Here is a 20,204-nt window from a genome sequence, read left to right as displayed (position 1 = left end):
AAAGTGTCATTTCTACCGGACCCTGTTACGTTTGCGTAGCTACGCACACACTGGGTATCGTCGTGGCCATAGGGACGGCAGAGCCCGCAGCGTGGAACTCAGCACTCGCGCCGTATGTGACCCGTGCCGTGGCACCGGAGGCAGAGCTGCGGTCTCCCTCGTACATGCACTAGTGCATGGTCTTCGCCGACGCGGAGCTGGTGTGGCAGGTCTTCCACGGATTAGCCTGCCTTCAGGCGCCGGGACACTGGACGCGGGTGGGAACCCTTGTCATTACAGCCTGCCACACGCCACTTCTCCCTTGATATATCGCTAATAGTGCCGTAAGGCGTCAGGGCAGTTCTCACGTCTTCGTCCGGTGTAGTGTGCAGAAGGCAATACAGCATCATCCTGACGTCTTTGTTGCAGGTGTCTATGACAACACACCGCTGCTCCTTAACACTGAAGGCTTGGGCTGTCAAAATCTTCTGCTTGGCTTTTCCGTCTTTGAATGTTATCGCCCAGGCGTGATTCATTTGATACGCCCCTAGGACCACAACTTCCGACATGTGCTGCAGACGGTCTAAAGCATCTCAGAAATGTTGGACACGGTATGGCCTTGTTTATACATCACGGTGCAAAAAACAGTAGTCGTAACGTGCGTACCTGAAGGCACCTGCGATAAGCTGGTATTCCTGCGATGTATCGTTCAACCTGATGGCGCGACCCAGCTGGGCCACGGAAACCGCCCCTGAGGAGCAAGACATTCTGCGTCCGCACCGTACGGTAGCCGGAAGTAGAATCCCACTGAGTTATAGCGGCGACTCGAAGTAGAGCACAAATTGGTCCAGCTACGTAGCGCTTCCATTACACTCAGATAAAATGTGTGAATGGAAAATGTACGGACTGCCAGCAGTGAGGATTGAACTCACGACCACTGGTTTACAATACCAGTGCTCCACCACTGAGCTATAGTGTTCTTGTTCTTTATTGCCATTCCTCGACATGTCACAAGAGAAATTCCTAAATGATATACCCAAAGACCAAAGAAGCAAAAAGGAATGAATACACAAACCGTAACAAAGAACAGTAATATTTACATTCGTTGCCGTCCGCTACTGTGGCACGACTTTGTCGGATTAAAATTCCTTTAGGGCTGTCAGGGGTTCAACCCTCGACAGCCACTCAGAAACAGGCTGTTGCAACTTCTGCACTTCCACATACCGTTGCATGCATTCACAAAAGTAGAGACGCGAAGGTCAGGCATCCGGGTCACAATTGTAACCTGCCATTCTTGCGCGCCATAAACAGTGGAGGCCCGTAAGCATGATCAGGTTGTACGGGAAACCGTCGTCATATACTGGCAGAAACCTGATTCCGTGGGGATCTATAGGTAGCTCCTTTTTTAGAGTCCTTTGCAACACGTCCCAGAGAAAGATACCTTCCCAACAGTGGATGAAGACATAATCTATGCTTTGTATTTTTTTACATATAAGGCAGTGGGTTCGCCATGGCCTGTGGAACCCACGTTGTTCAAGGAATATTTTAACAGGTAGAGTACCGGTGTGCAATTTCAAAAAGAACGATTTAGTGGCTGGCTGAACTGGCATCTTCTTAACCCTTTTCAATACATCTAGGCCTGGGCCTCCACTGTGCGGGGCCCTGTACATATGTATCAGCAAAGCACTGTCACACAAATCACGATATAACTTTTTCCGTTTACACTCCACAAATATGCACTAGAAAAGCGAACACGGAAGAAGGAAACACTGTGAAATATTTCCCTAAAGAAACCACGAACTGGTCCTGACATTATTTCTGTGCCTAGAACGAATTCGGGAAGTGTTCTTGACAGCCCCATTTGGATAACGGTGCGCAGAAATGGGTCCGTTTGTCTCGAAAAAAGAAGAACCTGTTTACTAGTTGACGCAAGAAGAGGTCCGCCAACTATCTCCGCTACTCCGCCTATCTCCGCTACATCGCTCCCAGCTCGATGCCCACACGAAAAAAGCGAACGCGCGGTGCAGTTTCTGCACAATAATCGGAGAGCACTGTAGGACCTGCATTACGTACCAGATCTTTGTCCCGAGAAACATGTTACACGCTGTTGCTCTCGCGAATATTGACAGGTGACCGGCGTTCCATCGGTCAGCTTTTTCTTGTAGTTCTTTTGTCTGCTCCTTCCAGCACTCGCTACTGTGCCTGTAAGCATCAAGGGGTGCGCCAAGGTGCTTAACTGGCGTCGTGACCCAGGTGATCATAGTACCTTGCTGGTGAAGCAGCGCACAAACACGGACACAGTGGAGACAAGCAGGAATAGACGACACTCGCTGCACTCGCAACTATTTTATTTCAGAACACATACTTCAAGTTTTTACACCTGCGCACCCTCAGGCGTCAACGCAAATCATGGCAAGATTAGAGGCTTTTTTATATGTATATATATCGTTTGCCCGCTCATACTCGGGCGTCAAAGGCATTGCACTTATCTATCATGGTGTGCAATCCTATCGTAATTTGTTGCAACCCTAACAACCATTTTTATTACACATTTTCTTTTCTCTTCTTTTTAGTGTACTTCCAAAAACGCAACCTCACCATGGCTTAGATGGACAGATGGCTGACTGATACAACCCTCTCCCCTCTTGTGAATATGAAAGGCTTCGATTATTTCCCTGGTTAGTTGATCCTTATGGTGTGATAAAACTGTGGCATCATTGTAAAGCGCCCAGCACCCATGTTGTGAGCAGTGCCCCTTAATATGGGAATGAATATTTCCCCCCAGTGACCTTCTTGAAAACTTGAAGTATGTGTTCTGAAATAAAATAGTTGCGAGTGCAGCGAGTGTCGTCTATTCCTGCTTGTCTCCACTGTGTCCGTGTTTGTGCGCTGCTTCACCAGCAAGGTACTATGATCACTAACCAACTAGCCCAACTTTCCACGTTACTGACCCAGGTGACGTTCGAAAAGTGGTGTGGTGTGGACGCCCATCCTCCATAATAAAACCCCAAACATTTCTGCCAGTTCACGAAGCTATGAGTGGCGTTACCAAGCTGCCTGACGATACTCACAGCGTTCAATACACTTTGCGTATCTTTACAACCTACAGCCACTTGGTCAGCATATGCCAATAACTTCACCTCTGCTGCTCTGAGACAAAATCCATTAATGTAGTCATTTTCAATCATGGCCTAACAGAGCGTTTCTATGTAAACACAAAGCAGGAGTTGGCTGAGTTGACAACCCTGGCGAACGGAGCGCTTTACGTTAATGGGGGCTCCCAGCGTTTGATTAATTATGTCTCATATAGCACCTCCGGTATGCCATGGTCACCCCCTCATTGAGTATGTGGCCAAAATTAACATGTTCAAGGATGGTGACCAATATCTCGTGAGAAACGCAATCAAACGCTTTCTCCAAGTCAAGCTGGAGGATCGCAACTGCATCATACATGGCTTCACAACACTCCAGCACACACGTCAACTTATGATGTTAGTAAAGATGGTTCTTCCGCGAACGCCATACGTCTGGTGTGGGACGACTATTTCTTTAATGACTGACTGCATACGCCGTGCCAGCACCTTCATCAGTATTTTGTGGTCGCAGTTAGCGCTATGAGTCTATAGGAGGAAAGTTGCTTGAGCTTCTCGGTCTTTTCTGTTTTAGGTATTAGTACTGTTTGGGACTGGCCAAAGGGTGGTAGAAATATTTTCATTTCGTATGCTTCATTGAAAACTGCCGTTAAGATAGGAGCTAGGTGGCTTTTGAACGATTTGTACCAAGCGGCAGAAAGACCGTCTGGACCTAGTGACTTGCTAGGTTTAAGGTCTTCGATGGCCTTTATCACTTCCCGTTAAGTTATTCGTCCTTCCAACGTTTGTTTAACTTCACTCGACAGCTAAGCATTCGCTGCAAAAATAAGTGCTTGAAACGCTGCCTGTTGACGTGCCTGAATGCGTAAAGCTTTTGGAAATGTTCAAAGAAGGCACGCCCTATATTGTTCATATGAGTTACTACCACCCCGTTATATTCGATGGCCTCAATTTGTTTCCGTCTGAAGTGCTTTTTTTCTAGTCCCAGTGCTTTTTTCGAAGGCATTTCCCCGCATGCTAGTCTTTCTGCTCTCGTGCGCACGAGCGCGCCTCGATAACGCTTCTCATCGAAAAACTCGAGCGTTTTCTTAATAGCACGCATATCTTCTTGATAAGCGCCGGGTTGCATGCATTCGAGCGTCAGAAATATTTCCAGCAATGCTTTTAAATCCCTTTCTCTTGCCTTCTCTTCATATCGAAGTACGCTACTTCTTTCAATTGCCTTGATTTTCATAGTTTGTTTCAGGAACTCCCATTCCTCGCCCAACTTCATAGAACTGTCTTTTCCAAAAGCATTTAGAGCATTCACTACCGTTTTGTTAAAACTATCATCCCGTAGGAGCTCAGCATTCATTTTCCACAGTTCCCAGACGAATTCCTTTCGTGCTTTTTTGCGGCCCACCCTGAGTTTTACCAGGCAGTAGTCAGAAAAGGATACGGCTGTAACTGCATAGCACTGGTATTTTTCTACTGAAGGGTATATAGATACATACGGTCTAATCGTGCATAACTTATTCCCTGGAAGTGGGTGTACCTCACTTCTCGGTCAGAGCCGAAACACTGAGCGATATCCTCTAATTCAAATTCGTGTATGATCTGCGCCATGATATCGCTGCTTTTGTCGTAAATTACGCGTCGCGTGGGCCTATCTTTGGTGTTCAATACACAATTGAAGCCCCAACGCAGAGAAGTGGTGCACAGAGAAGTGGTTCTTGAAGTTCAAAAAGAAATTTACCCTTTCTTACACCGTATTAGGCTCATAAATGCACAGCACGCGCCACTGGGCATCGCAATAGCTGAAATCACAAATGACAAATCGACCGGAAGAGCACGAGAAGTAACTGTCTATAACCAGGCCTGGAAGCTTCCTCACGAACAAGACACACCCCGCCGAAGTCCCTAAGGCGTGGCTCACAACCGTATTGTACATGTACGTCAACCTTTGCACCATGCTCCCGCTCTCCTCCTCGCCGTCTACCTTGGTTTCTTGCACTGCTAAAACGTCCAGGTCCTGGTCTACTGGCATTCTATACACCTGACTGTTTCCTTTTGGCGGCCAGACCTCGAACGTTTAGCGTGCGGAGACTAAGCGACGGGGTGGTAGCCATTATTGATGAAAAAACAGAGGGGAAAAGGTCCGGAGCATATTGCTTACCTTAACGTCTAGCTGACCGCTAGACGCCTCCGTGGCCATCCGGTAGCCGTCGCACGAGTTCGTCTTTGGTCGTCTTCGCCGCGAGCCTACAGTCAGCCTCCAGGTTCGGCTTAGGCTTGAGGGTGGAGCGCCTGCCGGGTAGCGTCTTAGCGGGCGGTGCCCTGGAGTCACCGCCGGCCTTTCCGTCGATTTTCTCCTCCTGCTGCAGGTACTCCTTGACCGGTGCCGAGGCGCCTTCGACGCGGGCGCCAGTTGGGATCGCGTTGTCTTCCTCTGCCTGCGTAGCATCCGTAGCTGGCTGGTTGCTCTCATTTTCTGGCGGGTCCGTCGTCACGCTCTACTGTGTGAGTTCCGTCCTCCTTTGGTCGGCGTGCTCATCTCGCTCGTTTCTGCCGCCACGTTGCTGTTTCCAGCACCCTTGGCCGCTTTCTCCGCCTCGGTCACCTCCATCATATGTTCTGATGTCGACGGCTCGCTCTGCGCCGAGCCCGCGGGTACTGCTTAAGAGCGTACACAGTCCGCGTCGTTGTGTCCAAAAAGCCTGCACCGGGAACCACGGGGAACCTTGCATTCTCGTCGAACGTGGCCAGAGCCCCGGCAGCGTAGGCACTGCATGGGGCGACCTAGGGCTACCACAAGCGCGAGCTCGCTGGCGACGCGGAACTTGTGGGGCAGGTTGTCAACTTTGATTCCAGCCTTCAGTTGCAGAAGAACTGCTCGGGTCGTCGAGCCCTTGTCCGAAACGCCATCCACTCGCCAGCGCTGCCGGGTCCCTTCCGTCACTTTGCCGAAGGAGGCCAGCGCGGTCTTGATGTCTCCGTCGTCCACCCGAGCAGAAGGCAGTGGATACGAAGCTTCACATGTTGTTCCTTGGGGCCGATGGCCAGGCAGCGACGCCCCTTCACCTACAGCTGCTTCAAGGCCGCCAGCTTTTGGGCAGCTTCGGCTGTCTTTATCGTCACCGCCCATACATGTTTGATTTGGTATGCTCCGAGGGCGACGACGCCAGAGAGCATACCAACAGCTCGAAGCGCGTCTCGAAAAATGCTCTACGCGAAACGGGCCAACACGAGCGTCGCCGTGCAAAAAAAAAGAAACTGTGTGTAAAACTATACGTCCTGTAGGTAGCCGAGGCAAAATAATCTGGCAATCCTTAGCTTCCTCCGTCGAAAGCCTGTTGCCGCGGCTAACAGCCGCATATGCCGCTCCATTGGAGCCCATGATGCCGCGATTTTTTCATCTCGGGAGCCGGAAGCACAATGTCACTGAGCTATAGCGGCGACTTAAAGTCGAGCAGAAAATGGTTCAGCTATGTAGCGCTTGCATTACACTCAGATAAAATATGTGAATAGAAAAAGTACGCACTGCCAGTAGCGAGGATTAAACTCACGACCCCTGGTTTACAAAACCAGGGCTCTACCACTTAGCTATGGCTTTTTTCTTTATTGCCAATGTAACAAAACAAAGCAGAGAAACCAACACAAAAATGCTAAAAGCGCCCACCAGTAGCTTGTTGACGCGACATAGCTAAAAACGCTGTAATCACACGAGGTCATGAAGTACAGGATACCATGTTGGCTGTTCGTCCTGGGATTGGTACACATCTCGGATATAGCCAATGCTTTCAATGAAGTCTTCTCTTACCGATTTTACAATAGTGTCTGCATGTCTGACAGCCATTCTTGTTTTCCACATGCTATGCGTGCTTAATACCATGAACATGTCATAGGGCGCACCCCCGTCATTGTTAACCGGAAGAAAATGAATTCCATATGGTGGGAGGGGCAAATCTTTTTTCAGCGTTCTCAGGACGTCCCAATGAAATATAGAATCTAAACAGTCTAGGAATATATGTGTTACGGTTTCTGGCTGGCGGCATAAAATGCAGTCAACTGACCAGGGAAGAAAAACGCCTTTCATTGCAGCCAGGGTTTGACTGGGAGCGTGAAACTATGGAGTTGAAAAAAGAAAGTTTTCACAGACGACCGAACCGGCATTTTTTTAAGTCTCTTTAAAACATCCTTACCCGGACCAACAGAAAAAATGGCTCGATATAAATGTACTCGAAGCATCACATCAGGGAGATCTTTGTACAATTGTTTCTTGGATACACTAATGAGATAATCAAACGAGAAACGTACTTGAAGAACCTTGAAAACACTTACAACTTCGCGTGGATACCCGCACAAGCCGCTTCCAGTAACGCCACACGATGACACCATAAACTCAGGTAGAGCATTTTGCCGTCTCACTTGAAGCACTGCTCGCAAAAAGGGGTCATGCTGCTCCCGCAAGAAAATAAACCTTGAGACAATCTCCCTCAGAAAAAGATTAGCAAAGTCAAGGCCACCTGCTTTCAGTGAATGAAATAAGTTAAGACGACTTGTGCGTTCCTATGTTGAATTCCATACAAATGTTTCAAGAATTCTTTGAAATTTCTGCGCACTAGTTTGTGACATAGTGATCACCTGCAACACATACCAAATTCGCGCAACAAGGAACGTATTGCAAATCGTTGACCTGGTAAATGCGCATAAATTTTTCCGCCCCATTTCGTAGTTTTCTGGTGTATTCTCTCAGCTTCTCCTCTCCAGTATTCCGAAGACTCATCATACCAGTTTAAAGGTGCTCCTAGATATTTTGTAGGAGAGACTGTCCACTGTAAATTTTCAAAGCAATTGAGCTTCTCATCCCAGCTGCCATGCCAAAAACCGGTACACTTCTCCCAGTTAGCAGCGCTTCCAGACATATTGCAATACGTTCGAGCTTGTTTAACAGTTTCACGGACACTTTCTTTATCCCCACAAAAGACTGCTACATCATCCGCATACGAGAGAATTTTGACTTCACTGGCCATTAAACGAGAACCGCGTATTTTCTCATTGTGTATAACTTTTAAGCAAAATGCTCCAAGTAAATTGCGAAGAGAAGTGACGAAGCCGTGCATCCTTGTTTTATGCTTCTACGTAAGTTAATATTACCAGACAGTTGTTTATTCACTAATAAGTTTGCGCTACACCCTTCGTAAGACAGTTTTAAGCCTTCTAATATAATGTTTCCAACATTCACAAGCTCTAGAAAAGAAAAGAGCAAACTGTGCACAACACGGTCGAAGGCCTTCTCCATGTCTAGTTGCATCATAGCAACTCTTCCTTCCCAGGCATCGCAACACTGCGGAATACTTCTTGCCACATGTATGTTATTAAGTATCGACCGGCCTCTTATACTACAAGTTTGGTGTAGGCTTACTATTGATGTCATCAGATTGCAACCTTCTTGCTAACACCTTCATGAATAACATATAATCTACATTGGATAAAGTTATGGGGCGATACGACCATACTGAGAACAGCTTTACAGGGTCATCGCATTTCGGTATCAGAACGGTATGGGTTTTTCGGAAAGAAGGCGGCATGTATTTTACTTCATAAGCCTTGGCGATAACAAGTTCAAAATGGCTGCTAGTTCATGCTTAAATGCGTTGTAGAAAGCTGCGCCTAGGCCATCAGATCCGGGCGCCTTTCCAGGTTTCAGTTCATCAAATGCGGCTTCGATCTCATTCAACGCAATCGGTTTCTCGAGGACTGTCTTGACGTCATCATCTAGCCTCGGCATTAAAGGCAAATATTCGCTATCAAAGCCAGCTTCTACCGCTCCTTTGCAGCTTAACAACTCTCTGTAGTGTTCGAAGAAGGCACGTTGTATTGTATTACTATCGCTACTACGCACGTTGCCGTATTCGATTTCTTTTATTTCATTTTCCGATGCGTATCTTTTTCTCTTCGCTCAAAGCGCGTCTTGTGGGCGTCTCCCCGAGCCACAAATGCCCTGAGCGAGCGCGCACGTATCACTGAACCCCTATATCTCTTGACATCAATGATTTCAAGCTCTTTTTTTATATTCCTTATCTCTGTTGACAACTCTCCTGGCTGTGTGCATTTTATCGATAAAAATAAGTTAAAGCTTATTTCGCAATTCATTTTCTTTTCTTTTTTCATTGTAGCGTAACACAGAGGCTCTTTCAAAGGCTGTTATATTAAATTCCTGTTTAAACTCTTCCCACATCGCTATAAACCCCGTGGATTCACTAGAAAGCATCTCTCGTATACGTACTTTTATGAACGCGAGAAAGGTTGCGTCGTCCAGAAGTTTGACGTTTAATTTCCAGAAGTACCAATTGAAAGGCCAGTTTTCTTTTCTGTTGCCGAGCGAGAACATTACAAGACTGCGGTCGCTGAAGGATACGCGCCTCACGTCATAGCTTGTACACAACGGAACCAGCCTCACTGATATATAAGCTCGATCTAATCTCGCGTGACTGCCCCGTTGGAAATGCGTAAACACAGTCTGCTTTCCACAGCGAAACACCACACCAACATCTTCTAACTGACGCTCTCGGGTTGCTGCGAGCAAGAAACCTGCACTTTGATCGAGTACAAGCAAGTTGTTATTCCGGTTGTCAGAAAAATAAACACAATTGAGGTCTCCCAGCAAGATGATATAGCGCTCAGATTTCAAATAGACATCAAGCATTCCAAAAAAGTCATGGCGTTCTTTTTCATTATTTCGGGCGTATATGCAAATTACCTGCCACTCAGAATGCCAGAGCGAAAAGTCACACACAATCATTCGACCTTCATCACAAACAGATACAGATTCCGGAACAATTTCTAAAGATTTCCGCAACAACAAAACACACCCACCGGAACTGCCGACAGCATGGGAAACGCATGCACTGTACCTCGCTCTAAATGTTTGAACCATTCGGTCGGTTCGCTCTTCCCTTCCAATTTTTGTTTCCTGTAGAGCGACTATGTCTAAATCACTTTCTTGCAATAACCGACTGACCTGGTACTGCCGCCTTTTCGCGCCCAGGCCTCGAACCAATGCGAAGTGCTATTCCAGATTTTAAAGCCATTTTTCTCAGAAGAAGAAAAACCGGCACACTAGTTCAAGCGAACACATACATCCTGCCGTTGCTCGGAAAGCGAACAATTCTTTCCTAGGCAAAAGCGGCCGAACTACACAAATGCACTCTGCAGCCCGTCCCTCACCTCACATACAGGCATTGCTGGGCGACGCCCTCGTTATTACGGGGGCGCCTTCGGTACCGTCGGACTGGAATCCGGCGGAATGTGAAGCTTTGGTTCGAAAGAAGGACGGCGGTACGAACTATCTTTCCTGGGCGGCTCCTGTGCCTTCCCGCTGCCTCCTTCGTCACCTTCGGAAACTTGCGTGTGTGGCCGTTTCGCAGACGAGCTGTTCGCGACGTCCATGTCTTCTTGGTCGCTACTCGGCGAGGCTTCAGTGGTGTCAGCGGCACCATGCAAAAAACTGTGTTTAACACGATGCGTCCTGTAGGTAGCCGCGGCAAAATAATCTGGAAATCCTTATCTTCTTCCGTCGAAAGCCTGTCGCCGGGGCTAACAGCCGCATATGCCGCTCCATTGGAGCCCATGATCCCGCGATTCGTTTATCTCGGGAGCCGGAAGCAGAATGCCTTTGAGTATAGCGGCGACTCGAAGTGGCGCAAAAAATGGTTCAGCTATGTAGCGCTTGCATTACACTCAGATAAATTATGTGAATAGAAAAAGCGTGCACTTCCACTAGTGAGGATTGAACTCACGACCCCTGGTTTACAAGACCAGTGCTCCACCACTAAGCTATAGCGGCTTTTTTATGTATTACCGGCTTGGCAAGTACATAAAGATGTTGTCAAATAAAAACGAGTGTTAAAACATCTAGTCGTTAGTAAGACTGACGTGTCACGTTAAAATGGCTTCATCGAAGCCAAACTGTCCAACACTAAAAGCCAATTTGGTTGATCACTTAGCATTTTCCACACTTCGCTTGTATAATTAACACTCTCAATAAAATAATACATTGCTGACCTCGCATGAACATCAGCATTGCGTACAGCAATACGAGTTCGCCACACACTTTGCATACACAATCGCATCAACATGTCTACCGGCACACCGTCAGGTTTAGCACATGGCAAAAACCTTATTCCGAACGCAGTGATAGGAAGCTCCTTTTTTAATGTTCTTTGCAGGATGTCACAAAGAAAGCAGGCATCGTGGCAGTCAAGAAAATTATGTTCGACAGTTTCTTCCTTGTTTCATCTAAGGAAGTTCATATAACTTTAATACAAGACAGTTGTCGGACCATGGGACAAACAAGCCCTTGCTTCTTAGCCATGGCTTAACAGGCTGTGTGCCGTTATGCAATTTGAAAAAGTATGATTTTGCGTTAGCTCGTACAGGCATATCAATGACTCGTTTGATAACATCTCCTTCGGCCCGTAAGCAATACATAGAGCGGTACAATGGTGTATGTACAAACACTTCGACAAGATCCTTATACAATTGTTTTTGTGACACTGCATCCAAGTAGTCTTTCGAAAAACGAGCATTTAGGAGACGTATCGCCATTAAAATTTCACGCAGATAGCCCTTTAGTGCCTTCGGTTTGATTGGGTGCGACGATACAATAAAATCGGTCAAAGCGTCGCGCAATCTCACTTGCATTACCGTCTGCAGAAACCCATCGCTTTGATCGCGGAAGAAAACAAATCTCGACACAAGTTGCTTGAAAAACAAATGCGTTATACCAAGTCCCCCATTGCGCAATGTGCGAAACAAATTACTTCTGCTCGTGCGTTCCCACACTGAACCCCAAATAAACTCTGCAAACACTCTGTGTATTTTTTTTAATTGAATATCGGCTCATGCATAGCACCTGCAGGACGTAGAACACTTTAGCTACAAAAAGATATTACATACTTTGGCCCTAGCAAACAACGAAAAGTTGTGGCCTGCCCCCCACCCCCCTTTTGTTAGTTTGCTCTTTTATTCTTTCTCTCTCGCTCGTCCAGTATTCGATTGGCCCATGGTAGGCACTGCGCGGAACCCCAAGATAAATGCCGGGTAATACACTCCACTGCATTTTGCAAAAGATTCTGGTGCATCTGGCCAATTCCCGTGCCAAAACCCTAAACATTTTGACCAAATCATGGCACTGCCGGAAGCACTGCAAAAAGCTTGGGCTTCACTCACAGCTTCTGCAATGCTCTGTTTATCGCGACAGAACACTGCTATGTCGTCAGCATAAGGTAAATCTTTTATTTCTCTACCAAGGAATGTGTACCCGCGAATATTATGGCTATGTAGTAACTTTAAACAGAAAGGTCCTAAATAAAGTGCAAAGAGCAAGGCCGAGGTCTGACAGCCTTGCTTTATGCTAGACATTTCTGCAATCCGCCTGCTCAGTTTGTTGTTAATAATTAGGTTGTGGTACAACCATCATACATCATTTTCACCCCATCCAATATGACTGATCCGTCATTAACATAATCAAGAAGCATAAACAGGATTTTGTGTGACACCCTGTCAAAAGATTTAGCCAAATCTAGTTGTAGCATAGCTACATGATCTCCTATCGCATCGGAACATTCAAGTATGCTTCGCGCTATATGTATATTTGTGAATATAGTCCTGCCCTTTATACCGTATGTCTGATGTGTACCTACTAGGGATTTCACTACACTCTGAAGGGCGATGGGCGAGCACCTTCACAAATACTTTTTAATCAATATTTGCTAAGCTTATTGGCCGATAGGCCTCTTCGGACTGAAGTTTGGTGTGGTCTGTTGATTTAGGTATCAGTCAGTACTACATGTGTCTGTCGGAAAGAAGGAAGCGTCCATTTTTGTTCGTAACACTTAATTATGACGCGGTGCAGAGCCTCATGGTTAAAACACGTTGGCGGGCTAGACTCTGCCCATGGCACACTACCATGGGCAGAGCCTCAGCCATTTCAAGCTTGAAAATATTATATATCGCTGCCCCAAGTCCGTCCTGTCCAGGCGATTTCCTTGCACTAAGACCATCTATAGCCTTTTGAATTTCTGTTACAGAAATCGGCCTCTCAAGGGCATCCTTAAGTTCGCCATCAATTTTCGGCATCAGTGAATGGCCTTGCTCGGCTATTTCGCTGAATGCGCGTGTACTGCGGGATCATACCATCAGTGAGGACTCGGCGCACATCTTGTAAATTGTGGTCTTCAATTAGTCTGCTCAAAGGGAGAGCACTTTTATCCCGAACCCTTTCCCTTTTTAGTCGATCTTCCGGAGAACACACAGAGTTAAAATCACCAAGGAATATGACGAAGCGATCACACTTTAGATATTGTTCAATACGTTCAAAAAACAAAATTCGATCATTCGCATTGTTTGGCGCATAAACGCATACGAGCCGCCACAAATTGTGAGAAAAAGAAAAAAAATCTACAATAAGCAAGCGACCAGTTTCGCAAACAGTTACGCTTTCTTCGATAATACCAGCACTCTTCCGTATTAACAACGCACATCCACCTGATGCGCCATTCGCATAGCACACATTGTAATGCGCCGTGAGAGGCGTCACCGTGCGACCGCTCTGCTATTGGGTTTCGACCTTCGTTTCTTGTAAGGCAACTACATCTAGTTCCTTCTCCATACACAACCTGCTAAGTTGATATTGCCGCCTTCGCGCTCCAAGGCCTCGAACATTTAAAGTGGCAACTCTCAATGCTCTCTCTAGTTTCACCGCCATTTATCTGCATAAGCAAGCCGATCGCACGGTGCCGCTGAAAAACAAGCGATCCGGACACACTGTAGAAAAAAATTTCACCCATAACTTTTCCACTGAAAACTGCTCGATCCACACGCGTACCTTTAGAGCGTACGCGACGGCTGATTCCGAAAAGGCAGCCATCTCTTCACGATGTTAGTCCGGGCGCCCCAGTAGGCGCCAGGTCCTACTTAGGCAGTTTTGCCGCAGGCCGTCTGTCCGGTGGGATGTTTGGTTTCAGGCGCACGGGAACACGACGACCCACCTGCGCTTTTGGTGGCGGCTCGTCTTTGGCCCCGTTGTCAAGGTTGCCGTCCAAGTTGCCAGTCGAGTCCCTCGCTCTTTTCATAGCCGCATTGCTTGCACTCGATTCTTCGACGTCCATCAAGGGTGTTGCCGGTCCGTGCTCCGTGGCGGCGACCTCGGCAGTGGCGGATTTTGCGGCCGATTCTTCTTTGCCTACTTCGCCGAATGCCCCTTGCACTGCATCTTTCGAGTCTGTAGGTAGCACATTTGCCACATTCGTGGATTTAGCTGCCGGCACAGAAAGTGTTGCAACTGTGTCCGATGGCGAAACTAGCACGGGGGAAGCCTCATCAACGTCAGCCTCGTCTAATAACAGGACAGCCACGTCCCCTAGAAGCGCCGGTCCTGTGACGGATGCGTAAGTCTTAACACATTCCGTCTCCTCGTGGCCGTAGCGACGGCATACTGCACATCTCGGGACGCGGCATTCACGTCGGACATGTCCCGTGTTTTGGCACTTCAGGCAAAGGGGTGCTCTGCCCAGTACAACAACTAGGGTCTGCTCACCAGCTACATAAAGTGTATGGGGCAGATCTTCTACGGTCATACCCGTATTCAGGACCAGGGACACCGCACGCGTCGACGATGCTTTATATTGAACTCCGTGAACACGCCACTTTTCCTGAAAAACGTCCGTAATCTTTCCGTACGAGAACAGGGCTGCCCGTATATCCTCGTCCGACAGGTTACGTAGCATCCAATGCAGCATAAGCCGCACGGCCTGATTGGCTGGATCAACGACAATGCACCGATGTTCATTCACCTTGAGGTTCTTGGCGCTTGAAAGCCTCTTCGCGCCTTCGTCGCTTTTGAAAGTCAGTGCCCAAACGTGGCTCATCTGATGCGCCCCTAGGGCGATGACATCAGGAAGTAGGCCTAATCTATTCAGCGCATATCGGAAGTGCTCCACGCGATACGGCCTGGCACGTACATAAGAATGAAGAAACACTGTACTTAAAACAATCCGACCAGTCGGCAATTGAGGTAGTAAAACTTGATAATCCGGGTCTTCCGAAGGAAAATTGCTGTTACCACGGCCCTGCTGGGCCGCTGAAGCTGCTCCTACGGAGCTCATGATCGGCACGTCCGCTCGCTAGCGTGGCAGAAAGCCGAATCTGAGCTATAGCGGTGACTCTAAATGACGCACAAAACGTTTCAACTATGTAGCGCTTGCATTACACGCACATAAAATATGTTAATAGAAAAAGCAAGCACGGCCACCAGTGAGGATTGAACTCGCGACCCCTGGCTTACAAGACCAGTGCTCTACCAGTGAGCTATAGCGGCGACTCGAAGCAGCTCACAAAACGGTTCAACTATGTAGCGCTTGCATTACATGCAGTTAAAATATGTGAATAGAAAAAGTATGCACTGCAACCAGTGAGGATTGAACTCACAATCCCCGGTTTACAAGACCAGTGCTCTACCATGAGCTATAGCGCCGACTCTAAGTGGCGCACAAAACGGTTCAAATATGCAGCGCTTGCATTACATTCAGATAAAATATGTGAATAGAAAAAGCAGGCACTGCCACCAGCGAGGATTGAACTCGCGACCACTGGTTTACAAGACCAGTGCTCTACCAGTGAGGTATAGCGGCTTTTTTTTCTTTATTTCCGGATTTCGTCAATTATACGTCACACAAGAATTCAAAACTCTGAATTCAACATAACTGGACCCCATGTCGATACATACTAAAAACGGGACTTTCAGCTCGTCCCGTGTAGCTTGGTTAGTAAGGTTTAAGCTCCAATAACTTTTCAATTATGGGCAACCATTCAGGTGGCTCGTTAAGAGCCTTTAATACATCCCTAATATATGGAATATTTTCAGCAAAATATATCTTGGCTGGCTTGGGATCCACATGCTCGTGTCTGGAATCCATTCTTGTTTTCCAGACACTGTGCATTGTAGCCAATATCATCACAGCATATGGCACGTCCCCTGTTTGCGCAAATGGGAAGAACCGAATTCCGAATGGCGTTAGTGAAAAATTCTTTTTAGGCGTCCTCTGTAGGACGTCCCACAAGAAAATTGAATCAGAGCAATCTAAGAAAATATGTTCAATTGTTTCTGGCTTGGTACATATCATACAATTTACACCCCAAGGCAGATAGACACCTTTTTCTTTTAACCATGGTTTAACAGGGAGCGTGTCACTGTGCAGTAAGAAGAAAAATATTTTAGTTGACGCTCTAATAGGCATTTTTTTAACATGTTTCAGTACATCCCGTTCGGATCCTATTGCATACTTGGCACGATATAAAGGTAAAGGGCAAAGCACATCAACTAAATCCTTATACAATTTTTTTTGCTTACTGATGACAAATAATCCTTAGAAGAACGCACTTCAAGAAAACGAGCAACATAAACAACTTCTTTCAAAAATCCTTTTGCCGCTACATGCGGTGCACAAGAAGAGGATACAATGTACTGTGGTAGTGCAACACGCAGGCGCACTTGCATGACCGTACGTAGAAAGCCATCACTTTGATCACGCAAGAAAAAAATATCGCGAAACAAGTTGCTTAATGAACAAGTGCGAAAGGCCAAGCCCGCCTTTCCTGACAGAATGAAAGAGATTTATTCTGCCGGTTCTCTCCCAAGTCGATCTCCAGAGAAATTCTATGGATCTTTTGCACACACGATCGCGACATGCATAGCACATGTAGCATATAATAAATTTTTGCCACGAGAAACACATTGCAAACTGTTGCGCGCGCAAATATCGACAGGTCGCCTCCACCCCACTTTGTTGTCTGTGTCCTAACGTGTTCCACTTGATCAGTCTACTGTTCGGTATTTTCCTGATAACATTCTAAAAATACGCCAAAATACCTGGACAGAGAAGTGGTAAAGTTGATCCCCTCAAGCTGTTCTGGCCTAGGAACCCACTCCATATGCCAAAACCCTAGACACTTTTTCCAACTAATGGCACTTCCAGTGAGTTTACAGAAAGCTCTTGCGTCACTGACTGCCTCTTTTATGCTCTCTTTATTTTCACAAAAAATCGCGATGTCGTCTGCAGCGGCCAAAACTTTTATTTCATGCGATAAAAACTGATAACCCGTTATTTGTTCATCGCTCTACACTCTTAAGCAAAAAGGTGCTAAGTAAATAGCAAACAACAAGGCTGATGCGGGACATCCTTGACGGACACTAGAACGCACGGCGGAGTTTCCTGTTAATTACGATTTTAGCCAGGCAATGATTGTATGCCATTTTCACACTATCTCTTATTACCGCTCCCACATTTACGTAATCCAGCAATGCAAAAAAGTATGCTATGACACGCCATGTAAAATGCTTTTTCCAAATCTAACTGAATCATGGCCATACGGACACATGACGCATCACGGCACTCTAATATTGTTCTTGCCGTATGAATATTGCTAAAGATACTTCTACCTCTTATTCCACATGTTTGGTGTGCACCAACAATCTCGCTAATTACCATTTGAAGTCTTTTTGCAATAACCTACATATACACTTTGTAATAAACATTTGTTAGACTCATTGGCCTATAATTTTCTACCGACTGCAACCTTTCAGGGTCTTCAGTTTTCGGTATTAATATAACATCGCTTTTCCTAAACGACATGGGCATTTGTTTGACGTCATATGCCTCCGTTATGGTAGGGTGAAGCATTTCTGAAATTTCTGTTTTGAAAAACTTATAAAAGGCAGTCCCGATGCCATCTGGTCCAGGTGTCTTGCCGTTAGTGAGGTCATCAATCGCTTTCTGAATTTCTTCTATTGCAATTGGCCTTTCAAGACCAATTTTAACGTCCTCATCCAGTTTGGGCATAAGTGACAGAAAATCTGTTACAAAAGGTCCTGCACTTCTGCTTCGCTGCCCAACAAGCTCCGATACCGTTCAAGGAAAGCCAGTTCGATATTCTTCTGGTCTGACGAAACCGTGCCACGATAGCGTATATTTTTATCTCCTTTTTGGTAGCATACCTCTTTTCTCCAGCTAGCGCGCATTTGGTGGGTGTTTCTCCCACCAAAAACCGTTCCGCACGTGCCCTTACCACGGCGCCTTTATATCTTTCCTCAGGAAGGGATTCCATCTGTCTTTTCACTTCAATTTCTTTTCTGAACAATCCGGCTATCGTGCTATCGGCATTTAAAAGATAGTCGAGTGTGGCTAGTAGCTCGTTTTCTGTTTGTTTTCCTTTGTATCGTAGGATGCTTGACCTCTCAATTGCGCACATATTTACTTCGGTCTTAAAATTCTCCCAAACCGCGGTAAAGCTTGTGGTATCATTATTCAGAGCTTCTTTGCACTTTTGCCTCACCAGCTTAAGAAACGTTTCGTCTTTCAAAAGGTTTTCATTTACCTTCCAAAGGTCATAACTAAACGCACTTGTTTTTCTTTTATTACCTTCTTGGAATATTACAAGACTATGGCCACTAAAGCTAACGTGTTTCCCTATGTAGTTGCTACAAAAAGCCAAGATACTTTGCGAAATGTACACGCGATCTAACCTTGCGTGGCTTTGAAGCTGAAAGTGTGTGAACTGCGCATAATTTCCACGAAGAACATCACCAACGTCCACAAGGTCACAGTCCTCTGTTAAACCTCGAAGCTGTAGCGCACTTTTGTCACGAACTGGATTATTACTAACCGTGTCTTCAGGCATGCAAACGCAATTGTAGTCACCAAGTAACGCGATAGTTCTGTCACACTTTAAACAATTAGCTTCGTAATAAAAAAAAGCATTTTCTGTCAGAACATGTATTAGGTGCGCATACACAAATATTTCGCCATTTTTTTCAAGAAAAGAAATATCACAAAGTGCTAATCTGCCAACTTGAGAAGTTGTGACACTTTTTTCAATAATACCAATAGACCGTTTTAAAAAGATGACACATCCTCCCAACTTTTTAATGGCATGGCATACACAGACATTAAAATTTGCTTTATAATTATCAACCGTGCGGTCTTTCTTCTCCTCGCTCTCAATTCTTGATTCTTGTAACGCGGAGATGTCGATATCATTTTCAATTAACAGACGCTTTAGCTGTACTTGTCGCTTTCTTGCCGTTAACACTCTTAAATTCAGAGTACCTATCCGAAGCGCTGACGGTAATATAAAAGACATTGAATGTGACGGGTCAAGCCGACTGCAGTGCGATAGATTCATGATTCTGGGACTCAGACTCACAGTCTCACGCCGTTCTGTGAGTAGTGGCTCGCTGTGTGAAACGAGGCCGAAGCGTGTTCCTTGGCGGCACACATTGCCGACACACAGCGCTCCTCGTCCGACCCAGTTCAACCGTCAAGTGCTATTCTGGTCAGCAAACCCCCTAACGCGGGGTCACTGTCGGTGTGATGCTTTTGCCTGGCCGCTCGTTGGGTTTTACTTTAAGCGAACTTCTTCTGATGACTGGTGCCTTCTGAACTGGCTCACCAGTGCAGTCTTTGCCTCTCTTGCCGACGTCTTCATTCCGTTCACGCGGCCTCTTTGAGACAGCTGAAGTGCCGCTTTTGCCCTACGCCTTTGTCGGTGTCTTCCTTGTTAAGGTCGAACTCATGGGTTTCCATGACGGTCGCAGGAACGCTTGTGTTGTCCGAGGCTTTATCATCTTCTGCTGTTTCTTGTAGCTCGTTGGCTTTGCTGGCCTGGCTGTCGTCCTTTCCTTCAGCGTTTTCAAAGGAGGGTTGCGTTAATGGCATGCCGCCAGAGCTTGATGCAACCCCACCTCCGCTGGTTGTTTCCTCCGCATCGTCCTGGTTGGTGAGGTGTTGTTCGCAGTGTCATTTCTACCGGACCCTGTTACGTTTGCGTCGCTACGCACACACTGGGTATCGTCGTGGCCATAACGACGGCAGAGCTCGCAGCGTGGAACTCGGCACTCGCGCCGTATGTGACCCGTGCCGTGGCACCGGAGGCAGAGCGGCGGTCAACCTGGTACGTGCACTAGTGCATGGTCTTCGCCGACCCGGAGCTGGTGTGGCAGGTCTTACCCGGTGTAGCCAGCCTTCAGGCGCAGGTGCACTAGACGCGTGTGAGAACCCTGGTCGTTACAGCCTTCCACACGCCACTTTTCCC

At 46.7% G+C, this 20,204-nt stretch overlaps 3 non-coding genes across 3 annotated transcripts; all 3 read right to left on the bottom strand.

Moving 5' to 3' along the window:
• Nucleotides 1-10,827: 10,827 nt before the first annotated feature.
• TRNAT-UGU (transfer RNA threonine (anticodon UGU)) lies at nucleotides 10,828-10,899 on the bottom strand. The gene has a single exon. It is a non-coding gene; the product is annotated as a tRNA-Thr (tRNA).
• A 4,461-nt stretch (nucleotides 10,900-15,360) lies between these two features.
• TRNAT-UGU (transfer RNA threonine (anticodon UGU)) lies at nucleotides 15,361-15,432 on the bottom strand. Its single transcript has one exon. It is a non-coding gene; the product is annotated as a tRNA-Thr (tRNA).
• Nucleotides 15,433-15,673: 241 nt separating this feature from the next.
• TRNAT-UGU (transfer RNA threonine (anticodon UGU)) lies at nucleotides 15,674-15,745 on the bottom strand. The gene has a single exon. It is a non-coding gene; the product is annotated as a tRNA-Thr (tRNA).
• Nucleotides 15,746-20,204: the final 4,459 nt, after the last annotated feature.

This window comes from Dermacentor variabilis, chromosome 7 (genome assembly GCF_050947875.1).
Source record: "Dermacentor variabilis isolate Ectoservices chromosome 7, ASM5094787v1, whole genome shotgun sequence".
Taxonomy (NCBI): Eukaryota; Metazoa; Arthropoda; class Arachnida; order Ixodida; family Ixodidae; genus Dermacentor; species Dermacentor variabilis.
This window is presented reverse-complemented; position numbering and strand designations above follow the sequence as displayed.